Raw genomic sequence first — 11,264 nt, 5'->3', positions numbered from 1 at the left:
TAGAAGACAGAACCAGACATCAGACCGGAGAGAGAGATTCATACACATCAGACATTAGGTAGAATCTGCCCTCACCCTCGCTCTTGCTGAAACCCGACCTGCAGACCGGAGCAGCAGCTTGGGCCGGGATACAGTGGCCGCCCAAACGTGGGTCGGCCCGGGCCTCAACATTTTGCCTGGGCTGCAACATTTATTTTGGCCGCCCCAACTTGGGGCTAGTGCGGTCCCCAACATTATTTTGGCGCCCGAACAGGGACTCGAGCTTGGGCCCCAACACTTTTCAATATAAAATGCATTGGTCAAGTCTACCATAGTATAATACTTTCTTGTCTCTCTGGCTTTTACCAAAAGCAGCTGCAAGACCAGAGTCTTTGCAGAGGCCAAAGAGGCTGGATAAAGCCTGGGCAGTGGTAGCTCAGGCCTTTATTCCCAGCACCTGGGAGGCAGAGGCAGTTCTATCTCTGTGAATTTGAAGCCAGCTTGGTCTATAGAGCAAGTTCCAGCACAGCCAGGGCTACACAGAGAAACTCTTCCTCAAAAAAACTAAGAAGAAAGAGAGAGACAGAGATAGAGACAGAGATACAGAGGGGCAGATTTAGAGACAAACAAGGAAGGAGAATGAAAGAGAGAGGAGCAGAGACAGTCAGAGATAAGGTGGCAATAAAAGCAAAGAGGATAAAATGTCCCCTGAGGACTCAAGACTTCCCAGAGGAAACAAATTAAATATGCATTTAGGGCAGAATGCCACCATGAAATACTAAAGAGTACAGTAAAGGCTCCCTCAAGGGGTCCTGGCCTCTAATCATGACGTATGTTGGGCAGTCAGATGAGAAATCCGTTCAACTTCAGTCATACAGTGGGTTTGAGATCATCCAGAACATAAAACAATCTGAAGCTGGGGTGAAAGCACAGCCAAACACTTTGTCGTCAACCCTGAATGTTATGTACATAGATCACATAGTGGAAAGGCAAAACCAGTCTCTACATGTTCTTTTCTAATATCCACATGTGGGCCCTGTTATGATAATGACCACATTCATACACACAATAAGATACATCATAACATTTTTTTAACTTATTTCCTTTTTTTTTTTTTCTTCCTTTTTTTTTTTTTTTTTCTCCACAAAGTACTGTGGTTTGTTCCCGGGATCTCAAACAAATGTAAACAAATAGCTTCTCAGTGAACCTCGACAGGTCTTATTTTGTTGACTCTGCGTTTGCTTTTGTGCTTAATCTTAATCCTCTGTAGATGTCAAGAGATCTTTTGTAACACAGGTCTTTGCAAACAAGTAATAAACCAGCTGGAGATTCTGTATTCTTGCAGTTGGGAATGGCTAGACTCTTGGGAAGCAAACTGAGGTTCCTTGGTGTTGATTAAAACCAGTTTATTCAGCCGGGCAGTGGTGGCGCACACCTTTAATCCCAGCACTTGGGAGGCAGAGACAGGCATATTTCAGAGTTCAAGGCCAGCCTGGTCTACAGAGTGAGTTCCAGGACTACACAGAGAAAGTCTGTCTTGAAAAGAAAAAATTTATTCCCCCACAAAAAGACATTGGCATTTTCTTCTTAATGCCATTTTGCCTAGGAAAAATCTGGAAGCGGAAACACGGCCACCAACACACCAAAACCTTGAGCCCTCCCTGCAGGAGCCTTGGGGACTCTTGGTAGAGACCACCATGTCTACAGAGAGCTTGAGGAGCCGTTTAGAACTTGTGGATGGCCCAGGATGAGGCTGGTGTTTGGAAAAGGGAGCAAACAAGATGGCTGGTGACTGAACGGGATGTTGGCCTCTGAGAATGGGTGCTTAGTAAGAGGAAGGAATGGGTAGGAGTCCTGGAAGCAGACTGAGTAAAAATCTATTTCCTGAGAAAGTGACTGACAGATGCAGCCTCAATTTCTTCTGGGCTGGAGCCTCATAAGGGAAAGGTCAATTTCCCTTAGTTTTCAATTTTCACACAAACCTGTCCCTCCCTAATTACTGTGGAAATAATGATCAAATCTTAAAGGATTGTGATGACCCACACCTGTAATCAGCACTCAGGCGGTTGAGCCAAGGTCGTCTCTAAACAGCTTGACATAATAGAAAGATCCTAACTCAAAACCAAAACAAAAGACAATAAAACATTCATAATTAAATCCATAAGACTGGGTGTCCATAGTGGAAAGCTGAAACTGGAGTGGCAGCCAAGTGTGGGTAAGAATTATAGGTCTGAGGGTCTGCAGAGTGGGAGGATCCACAGATTGGGAAGAGAACTGAGCTTCAAGTTTGGAGAGATATGTAAGTGCAGGTCCTTTGAGTAGAGGTCAAACAGACAGGATTGGGCAAGCTGCAGCAGCCCACTGGTTTCCTGGTGAGTTGGCGGCTGTGCAGTGGTGGCTTGCGCCTTTAATCCCAGTGCTTGGGAGGCAGAGGCAGGCAGATTTCTGAGTTTGAGGCCAGCCTGGTCTACAGAGTGAGTTCCAGGCTCAAAAGAAAGAAAGTGAGGGGGGAGGGGGGAGGGAGGGAGGGAGAGAGGGAGAACGTGAGAGAGCAAGAGGGGGGGAGGGAGGAAGGGAGGGAGGGAGGAAAGAAGGAAGGAAGGAAGGAAGGAAGGAAGGAAGGAAGGAAGGAAGGAAGGAAGGTAGGAAGGAAGGAAAGAAGGAAGGAAAAGAAGGGAGGGAACAATTAAGAGGTGACACCAGTAGGAAGGAATGAGAAGGACCCCTGCACAACAGACTGAGAAGACATTCATTTCTTGATATGGTCACTGGTTAGGGAAAGCCAAATTTCTACTGGACTGGAGCCCCAAAGTACAGGGGACCCCAAGTGATGGGGGCAAAGGCTGTGATTGTTTCACACACTCTAACTAAACCTGAATTGAGTATCTCTGTCTACTCAATTAAGAAAGATGTCCTCAAAATCAGGTGGTGGTGCACGCCTTTAATCCCAGCACTTGGGAGGCAGAGGCAGGCAGATTTCTGAGTTCGAGGCCAGCCTGGTCTACAGAGTGAGTTCCAGGACAGCCAGGACCACACAGAGACACCCTGTCTTGAAAAAAAAAAAAATGTCCTCAAAATCAGGTGGTGGTACATGCCTTTAATCCCTTTAAACTGGGGAGGCCAGAGGCAGGTGAATCTGTGTGAGTTCTATGTCAGTTTTGTCTACCAACTGAGTTATAGGGCAGCCAGGTTTTATACAGAGAATCCCTGTTTCAGAAAACAAAGAAACAAACAGAAGGTCAAACAAACAAAAAGATAGATGTCTTCAACCTGGCCAGACTGAGTGGGGCCACTGAGTAGGACAGGGAAGGAGTGACTGCAGGATATAGTGGGGAAAGATGGAGCTGCTGAGGCCATTTTATCTGGAGATTCAATTAAGGCCAGGTCCTTGGAGCAGAGCTGCAGTAGCAGTGGGAATCTGCTGTAGCTCCATCCTCAGCAACAAAGATAGCAGATACCTCAAAGTCATGAAATAAATAAATAAATAAATAAATAAATAAAAAAGCTTTCCCAAGCAAATAGACCAAAGAAAAAGCTAGAGTTGCCATTCTAATATCTAATAAAACAGACTTTCAACCAAAAGTAGTCACAAGAGATGGGGAAGATACTTCATACTCAAGGGAATAATCCACCAAGATAACATCTCAATTCTAAACATCTGTGCCCCAAATGCAAAGGTACCCATATTTGTAAAAGAGACTTTACTAAAGCTCCAATCACACATCGAATCCCATACAATAACAGTGGGAGACTTCAACACCCCATTCTCACCAATGGAAAAGTCATCCAGACAGAAACTAAACAGAAAGAATGAAATTAACAGAGGTTATGAATCAAGTGGACCTAACCTATTTATAGAACATTTCACCCAAACACAAAAGAATATACCTTCTTTTCAGCACTTCATGGAACCGTCTCCAAAACTGACCATATACTCGGTCATAAAGCAAGCCTTGATGGATACAAGAAAATTGAAATAGCTCCTTGTATCCTATCAGACTTCCATGGATTAAAGCTCCAACAACAACAAGAGAAACAACGGAAAGCCTACATAGTCATGGAAACTGTACAAGTCTTGACTCCGTGATCTCTGGGTCAGGGAAGAAATAAAGAAATGGAAGACTTTCTAGAGTTCAGTGAAAATGAGGGTACAACATGCCCAAACCTATGGGACACTATGCAGTGCTAAAAGGAAAGTTCAGAGCTCTAAGAACACTCAAAAGAAGTTGGATAATTCTAATACTAACAAGCAATGTGTAGATTTGACAGCTCTAGGAAAAAAAAAAAAAAAACAAAAACGAAGCAAACACACCCAGCAGGAGTAGACAGCAGGAAATAATCAAACTCACGGCTGAAATCAATCAATTAGAAACAAAGAGATCAATACATAAAATCAACAAAACCAAGCTGGGTTGGTCCTTTTTTTTTTTTTTGAGAAAAATTATGAAGATAAACAAACCTTTAGCCAAACTAACTAAAATGCAGAAAGATCGTATCCAAATCAACAGAATCAAAAATGAAACAAGAGACATAACAATGGACACTGAGAAATTTCAAAGAATCATTAGGTTTGAGCTCAAAAGTTTGTGCTCAAAAAAATTGAAAAATCTAAATAAAATAGATGACTTTCTAGACAGATTCCACTTGCCAAAGTTAAGTCAAGACCGAGTGAACTATCTAAATAGTCCTATAACCCCCAAGGGAATAGAAGCAGTCATTAAAAGTCTCCTAACTGAAAAAAAAAAATCTAAGGGTCAGATGGTTTCAGCACAGAATACAGAATTCTACCAGATTTTCAAAGAAGAGCTAATACCAACACTCCTCAAAGTATTGCACAAAATTCAAACAAAAGGAACATTGCCAAACTCATTCTATGAGGAACAGTCACCCTGATACCTAAACCACAGAACGATTCAAGAAAGAGAGCTTCAGACCAACTTCCCTTATGAACATCAATGCAAAAATACGCAGCAAAATCCTCGTGAGAGACCAAATCCTTTGGTTTAGACTCCATCTTAAAGAGCCTGACCTAAGGTTGAACTCAAGATAACTAACAGGCCTGTACCCAGCACTGGTTTCCAGGTTATTCCTCCAACAAATCTGCACCTCGAGATTACAAGCTGGCCCTGCCTAACAACACCAGTCAGGAGGAAAGCAAAAGTTAAGTTTATAGTTTGGCTCCCAGCACCAGCCAATTGTGTTAAAGGCCATAATGGCCTCTCAATCAGATGTGTACCAGGCTAGATTCCCCTTTCTTGCCTCTATAAATGCTTGCCTGAAACTTGTCTAGGGCACCCCCCTCCCACTCTCCAGTCTATGGTGTGCCCAAGCTTGAGCTTGAATAAAGAGACCCTAATGTGACTGCACTGGATTCGCCTCCAATTGGATTGGTCTCTTGGGGGTTCACGAATGTTTCCTGACACAAGTTGGCCGGGAACTCCGAGGCCCCCAGGACCCGACTGGGAGGGTCTCAATTCTGATAATGTCTGTCTGAGTCTGTAAGTCTGTCCATGTGTTGATGTATGGTAATTCTTGTCTGTCTTTGTCTGTTCTCAAACTCTGAGTGGTGCCACATCTGTAATTCTGTTCTGGGAAAGAAAAAAAAAAAAAAAAAAAAAAAAAAAAAAAAAAAAAGGCCTTAAATCTGTATCTGTGGCCAGAGGTATTTAAAGCAGACATGCTAGGGGACCGAGGCCACATGGCACCAGAAGAAGTCTGGGGTGGGCGCTCACCATCTGGTTACTTTTGTTCCTTTCTGAGAGGAAGGAACAAGTGTCTTCTTGTATATGAGCGCCACCTTCTGGTTGTTTTTAAGGTGGCATGTTGCAGTGCAGAGTGTTTGGAATTTCTCTTGTGTTTTGTCGTTGCTGTCTATGTTATGGGGTGACTTTGAGATGGATATTTTTGTTTTGTTTTGTTTTGTTGAGACAGGGTTTCTCTGTGTAACCCTGGCTGTCCTGGAACTCACTCTGTAGACCAGGCTGGCCTCGAACTCAGAAATCCGCCTGCCTCTGCCTCCCAAGTGCTGGGATTAAAGGCGAGCGCCACCACCGCCCAGCTCTGACGGATATTTAATACGGGACAGATGCCTTCAACTCTACTATGTTAAAACTAGAGGACAGAATCTTTCTGTCACCATTAGGAAAACTTTTTCTCCCCAGACAACAGGCAGCACCACCTTGTTCAACGCCTCAGGCAAACTCGGCCGCAGGCAGCCCCATCAGAGGCAGGGAAGGAAAGACCTGCTGCAGGGACACGAAGCCGCTGGGGTCGGGGAAGGGAAGGCCTGCCTTCTGCCTTCTGACTCTGAGTCTGTCTGTCGTCCTACCTTTGCTTGCATCCGGGCCTATTGGTGATCATGGAAACCAGCCCCATCATTATTGGCCTTTTGCCACTAGTGACCTTTATAACTAAAGAACTCCGAACTCCCCCGTTTCAGTAAATAATCTCTTGGAAACAGTCCTCTTTACCCACCAGCACACTTGGGATGACTGCCAGCAGCTTTTGCAGGAGAGAGAGAGAGAGAGAGAGAGAGAGAGAGAGAGAGAGAGAGAGAGAGAAGGAAACTGGTTCCTGGCCCCACAAGGGAACCCACCAGCCACCATGCAGCAATTGAGGCTGACTTTCCCTTAAACTCACCCAGATTGGGACTCAGTAGCGCTAAAGGTAAGGAGGGACTCTAAGTCTCACTGCCAGTCTCTGTTGGCAGGTCTCAAAGCGGCTGTAAGACAGCCCACCAATTTGGCCAAAGATATTAGTCAGAGAAATAAAGACAGTTTCACAGCTTTCGTAGAAAGCGTCATAGAAACATTCCAAAGTGAAAGCCACAGTAGCTCTAGCTATTATCAATCACGAAGCACCGGATATTAAGAAAAAAAAAAAAAAAAAAAAAAAACCAAACCAAAAAACCTCCAGAGGGTTGAGAAGTTAAGAGAGTCTGAGAGAATGATAATGACAGGGGAAAAAATTAATAAAAGAGAAAGTGCAGGAAAGACAGGAGAAAGAGCAGAAGCAAGAGACTCATGACCTGGTAAAGATCCTGCTGGCAGCCACGGCCAAACCAGAGGATTGTAGGAGACGTCTGAAACAAATGGCTTCTAGAAACCAATGTGCTTACTCAGGTCCTGGCCCCGGGCCAGCGGCCTACCTGTGTAGGAGGCACAGATGACTTCAAGAGAAAGAGGTAAATCGGGTCCTAAAGGTCAAAAATGTCCCAGGTTGGAAAAGAAAAAGATGCCCATGGTAACCCTAAAAATAGAGGGGAAACCCACTGTCTTTCTTATAATTAATAGAGCACAGCATTCTCTCTTGCTAAAACCTGAAGATAAAGTCTCCCAGCAGTTTCAAAATGACCTCCTGGTAGCAGCAGAAACCAAACAAAATTCTTAGAGGAGACCCAGGACCTTGTGGAGGCCCTGGGAAATTTGGACTATCAAGCCTCTAGTAAGAAGGCCCTACTCTGCCAACCACAGGTGACCTCCCTAGATCCGAGAAATACATATTAAGAGGTCAGAGGTGGCTGGGCAGTGGTGGCGCACGCCTTTAATCCCAGCACTTGGGAGGCAGAGGCAGGCGGATTTCTGAGTTCGAGGCCAGCCTGGTCTACAGAGTGAGTTCCAGGACAGCCAAAGGCTATACAGAGAAACCCTGTCTCGAAAAACCAAAAAAAAAAAAAAAAAAAAAAAAAAAAAAAGGTCAGAGGTGGCTCTCTGAAGCCAGAAAGAAAGTTCTACACCAGCTTTGGGGTTGCCAGAAGTGACTAAGCCCTTCCATCTCTCATGGACGAGAGATCTGAGATAGTGAAAGGGGTATTGACTCAGACTCTGAGCCCTGGCGCCAGCCAGTGGGCTGTCAAAGAAATTAGACCCAGTTGCCAGGGGCAACTGTTTGCTCATCATCACAACCATGAACCCTCTAGTCAAAGATGCTGACAAACTGTCACTAAGCCAAAGCCTGTCCATCACCAATACCAGAATGATTCATTACCAGTCTCTCCTCTTAAATGCCCTCAGGATAACTTTTCAGGCCCCAGCTGACCTAAGCCCAGCTACCCTGCTGCCTGACCCGGACTTCAATGGGCCTCTGCATGACTGCTCAGACATTTTGGCCCACATCCATGGGACCAGACTAGATCTTCAGGATGCCCCCTTGATGGATGCAGAGGTAACATGGTTCACCAATGGCAAGAGCGCTCAATGGCTCAATCGTCCACTGAGGGGCGTACTTCACAGAGATACAACCAGAGAAATTTAGATATAAGTATTTACTGATGTTTATAGATACCTTTTCAGGTTGGACTGAGGCTTCCCCACCAAGCATGAAACTACGGTGACAAAGACGCTCTTAGAGGTCACACTGCCAAGGAATGAGTTTCCTCAGACGATAGAGTCAGATAACAGACCAGCTTTTGTGTCCCAGGTAAGTCAGAGACTAGCCAATATTCTGGGAATTGATTGGAAATTGTATTGTTCATATAGAGTTCTCCAGAGTTCAGGACAGGCAGAAAGGATGAACAAAACCCTAAAAGAAACCTTAATTAAACTGACCTAAGAGACTGGCAATGACTGAGTTAACTCTCCCACCCTTCGCTCTCTATCTCTCTATCGGGTATGAAACTCTCCTTACCAGATAGGACTCACCCCTTTTGAAATCATGTTTGGGATACCAACCCCCCTCCCATTGTTCTTAACATACAGGCAGAGGTCATCGTTGAGTTCCAGGATCGCCAATTACTAGACAAACTCAAAGGTGTCCAATGGGCACATCAACATGTTTGGCCTAAACTTATTCTCCATAAAGCAGGTCATCCTCCCTCCAGGGGTCATTACAGCCTCGTTAGAAAGGTCCTTCCCACTGGCCTGGAGGTCTATGGGATTGCAACATGGAATCACAGACACATTTGCAGTTGAAGATAACCCTGACATGAGGAGAATTCAGCCTCAGGACTCCCCCCTCCCCATCTCCCACTGATGAGACCCCTACCCAAACCCCAGGGACACCACAAGGACTGGACAATGACAACCCTGACCCCCCTCTAAAATATAATGGTCCAGTCCTTTCCAGTCTCCAATACATCTAGGCCTGCATTAACTGAGTCATAAAGACATAGCTCGCCGGGCAGTGGTGACGCACGCCTTTAATCCCAGCACTTGGGAGGCAGAGGCAGGCGGATTTCTGAGTTCGAGGCCAGCCTGGTCTACAGAGTGAGTTCCAGGACAGCCAGGGCTACACAGAGAAACCCTGTCTCGAAAACTAATAATAATAATAATAATAATAATAATAATAATAATAATAAAGACATAGCTCTATTATTAACTGTTTTCATGAGATTAGATAAATTCCAGGAAGTCCCCTGCTTGGGCTTTCTAGCCCAGAGAAAGGGGGGAATGACAGACCAAATCTTTTGGCTTCAGACTCTATCTTAGAGAGCTTGACCTAAGATTGAACTCAAGTAACTAACAGGCCAGTACTGTTGAGGCCTTTACTCTTCCTCAACGGTTTGCCTTAATGCTTTTGGGGCTAAGTGCTCTGGTCAAGAGAGAGTGTTGGGCTGCAGGGGCAGGAGACGCGAAGAATGGAGACAAGACAGGGTGTGATTCAGTCTCTTCTATTTTCTCAAGTCTCTTTTCTCAAGTCTCTCTTATTGAAGGGAATTCTGAGCTATTTATAGGCTTTTGCCACGTGCCTTGTAGGCGAGTGGATACCACGTGCCTTGCAGGTGTTGATATGACGTAAGCCTTACAGGCGTCTATAGCGTGGACAGCACGTGAACTGCATGCCTTGCAGGCGTGACTACCACGTGCACCTTGCAGCTGGGGGCAGTAAACAGCAACACAAAATATGTGGGATATCAGAGTGTGCTTCAGCTGTTGTAGGCTATTGAAAACCAAGTCTTTCGTCAGGGTATATGGTTCCAGATGGCTGCAAAGTTGATCTAGCCGCTTTCTGCTAAAGTCGGCTCCCAACAAGTACCAGCACCAGTCTCCAGGATACCCCCCAATAAGACCTGTGTCTACCAGTTTCCAGGTTAACCCCTCAAAAAACTTGCATCTAGCACCAGTCTCCAGGTTATCCCCCAACAAATCTGTACCCCCAGGTTACAGCCCACCCCAGGTACTTCACTTCCTAAAAACCACCAACCAGGAGGAAAGCAGTCGTTAATAAGTTTATGGTTTGGCTCCCAGGCTCCCAGCACCATTATGTTAAAGGCCATAATGCCCCTGTCCCTTCTAGCCTCTATAAATGCTTGCCTAAAACTAGGCTCAGGGCTCCACCTTTCTGCGTGTCAGGGTTGTCGGGGAAGCCCAAGCTTGAGCTTGAATAAAGAGACCCTAATGCGATTGCATTGGATTCGGCTCCTTGGTTGGTCTTTGGGGGTTCACAAACATTTCATGGCACAACAAGAACACTTTGTGCACTTTTGCATTTCCTTTTTTAATTTTTATATTTTATTTTATATGCATGGGTGTTTTGCCTGCATGTATATCTGTATACCACTTGGGTGCTGGTATCTACAGAGCCCAGAAAAGGGTATTCAGAGCCCTGTTACTGGAGTTCCAGATAGTTTCGTCCACCATGTCTGTGCTAGGAATTGAACTATTATGTCTTTCATATTTCTCCAGATTATTTTTATGTTTTTCTTTTCTTTGTTTACTTTATTATATATGTGTGGGTGTTTTGCCTGTGTGTGTGTGTGTGTGTGTGTGTGTGTGTGTGTGCACCATATACAGGCAGTGCCTGTGGAGGCCAGATAAGGGTATCAGATCTATGGGATTTATAGATGGTTGAGACACCACGTGAATGCTGGAGATCCAGCCTTTTGTTTCTGAGACATAATCTTTCATTGAGGTCCTGGAACTTGCTGATTGGTCTAGATTGGCAGGCCAACGAAGCTCCAAGGGCCTACTGGTCTCCTCCTTCCCAGAACTGGCATTACAAGGTCAGGGTGCCCAGCCTGGCTATTTTAAATGGGTTCTAGGGATTGAACTTAAGGTTCTTTACGCTTGTGCAGCAAGCATTCAACTGACTGGGCTCTCTCTCTCTCTCTCTCTCTCTCTGTACTTTTACTGTAAGATAGGCCCCCCTGCCCATAAAACAAGGACTCGCTATGTATCTGTGACTGTCCTGGAATTCACAGGTATCTGCCTGCCTCTGCCTCTTGAGTGTAGGAGGCAGTGTATGCCCAGCCTTGAGATAGATCTTTAGAGTAGAGCTATGGAACCAAAAGTATGTCAGATTTCTGGGGCTGAAGGCATGGCTCAGTAGTTAAGAGCACTGGCTGCTCT

Source organism: Arvicanthis niloticus, chromosome 1 (assembly GCF_011762505.2).
Source record: "Arvicanthis niloticus isolate mArvNil1 chromosome 1, mArvNil1.pat.X, whole genome shotgun sequence".
In the NCBI taxonomy this organism is placed as follows: Eukaryota; Metazoa; Chordata; class Mammalia; order Rodentia; family Muridae; genus Arvicanthis; species Arvicanthis niloticus.
This window is presented reverse-complemented; position numbering follows the sequence as displayed.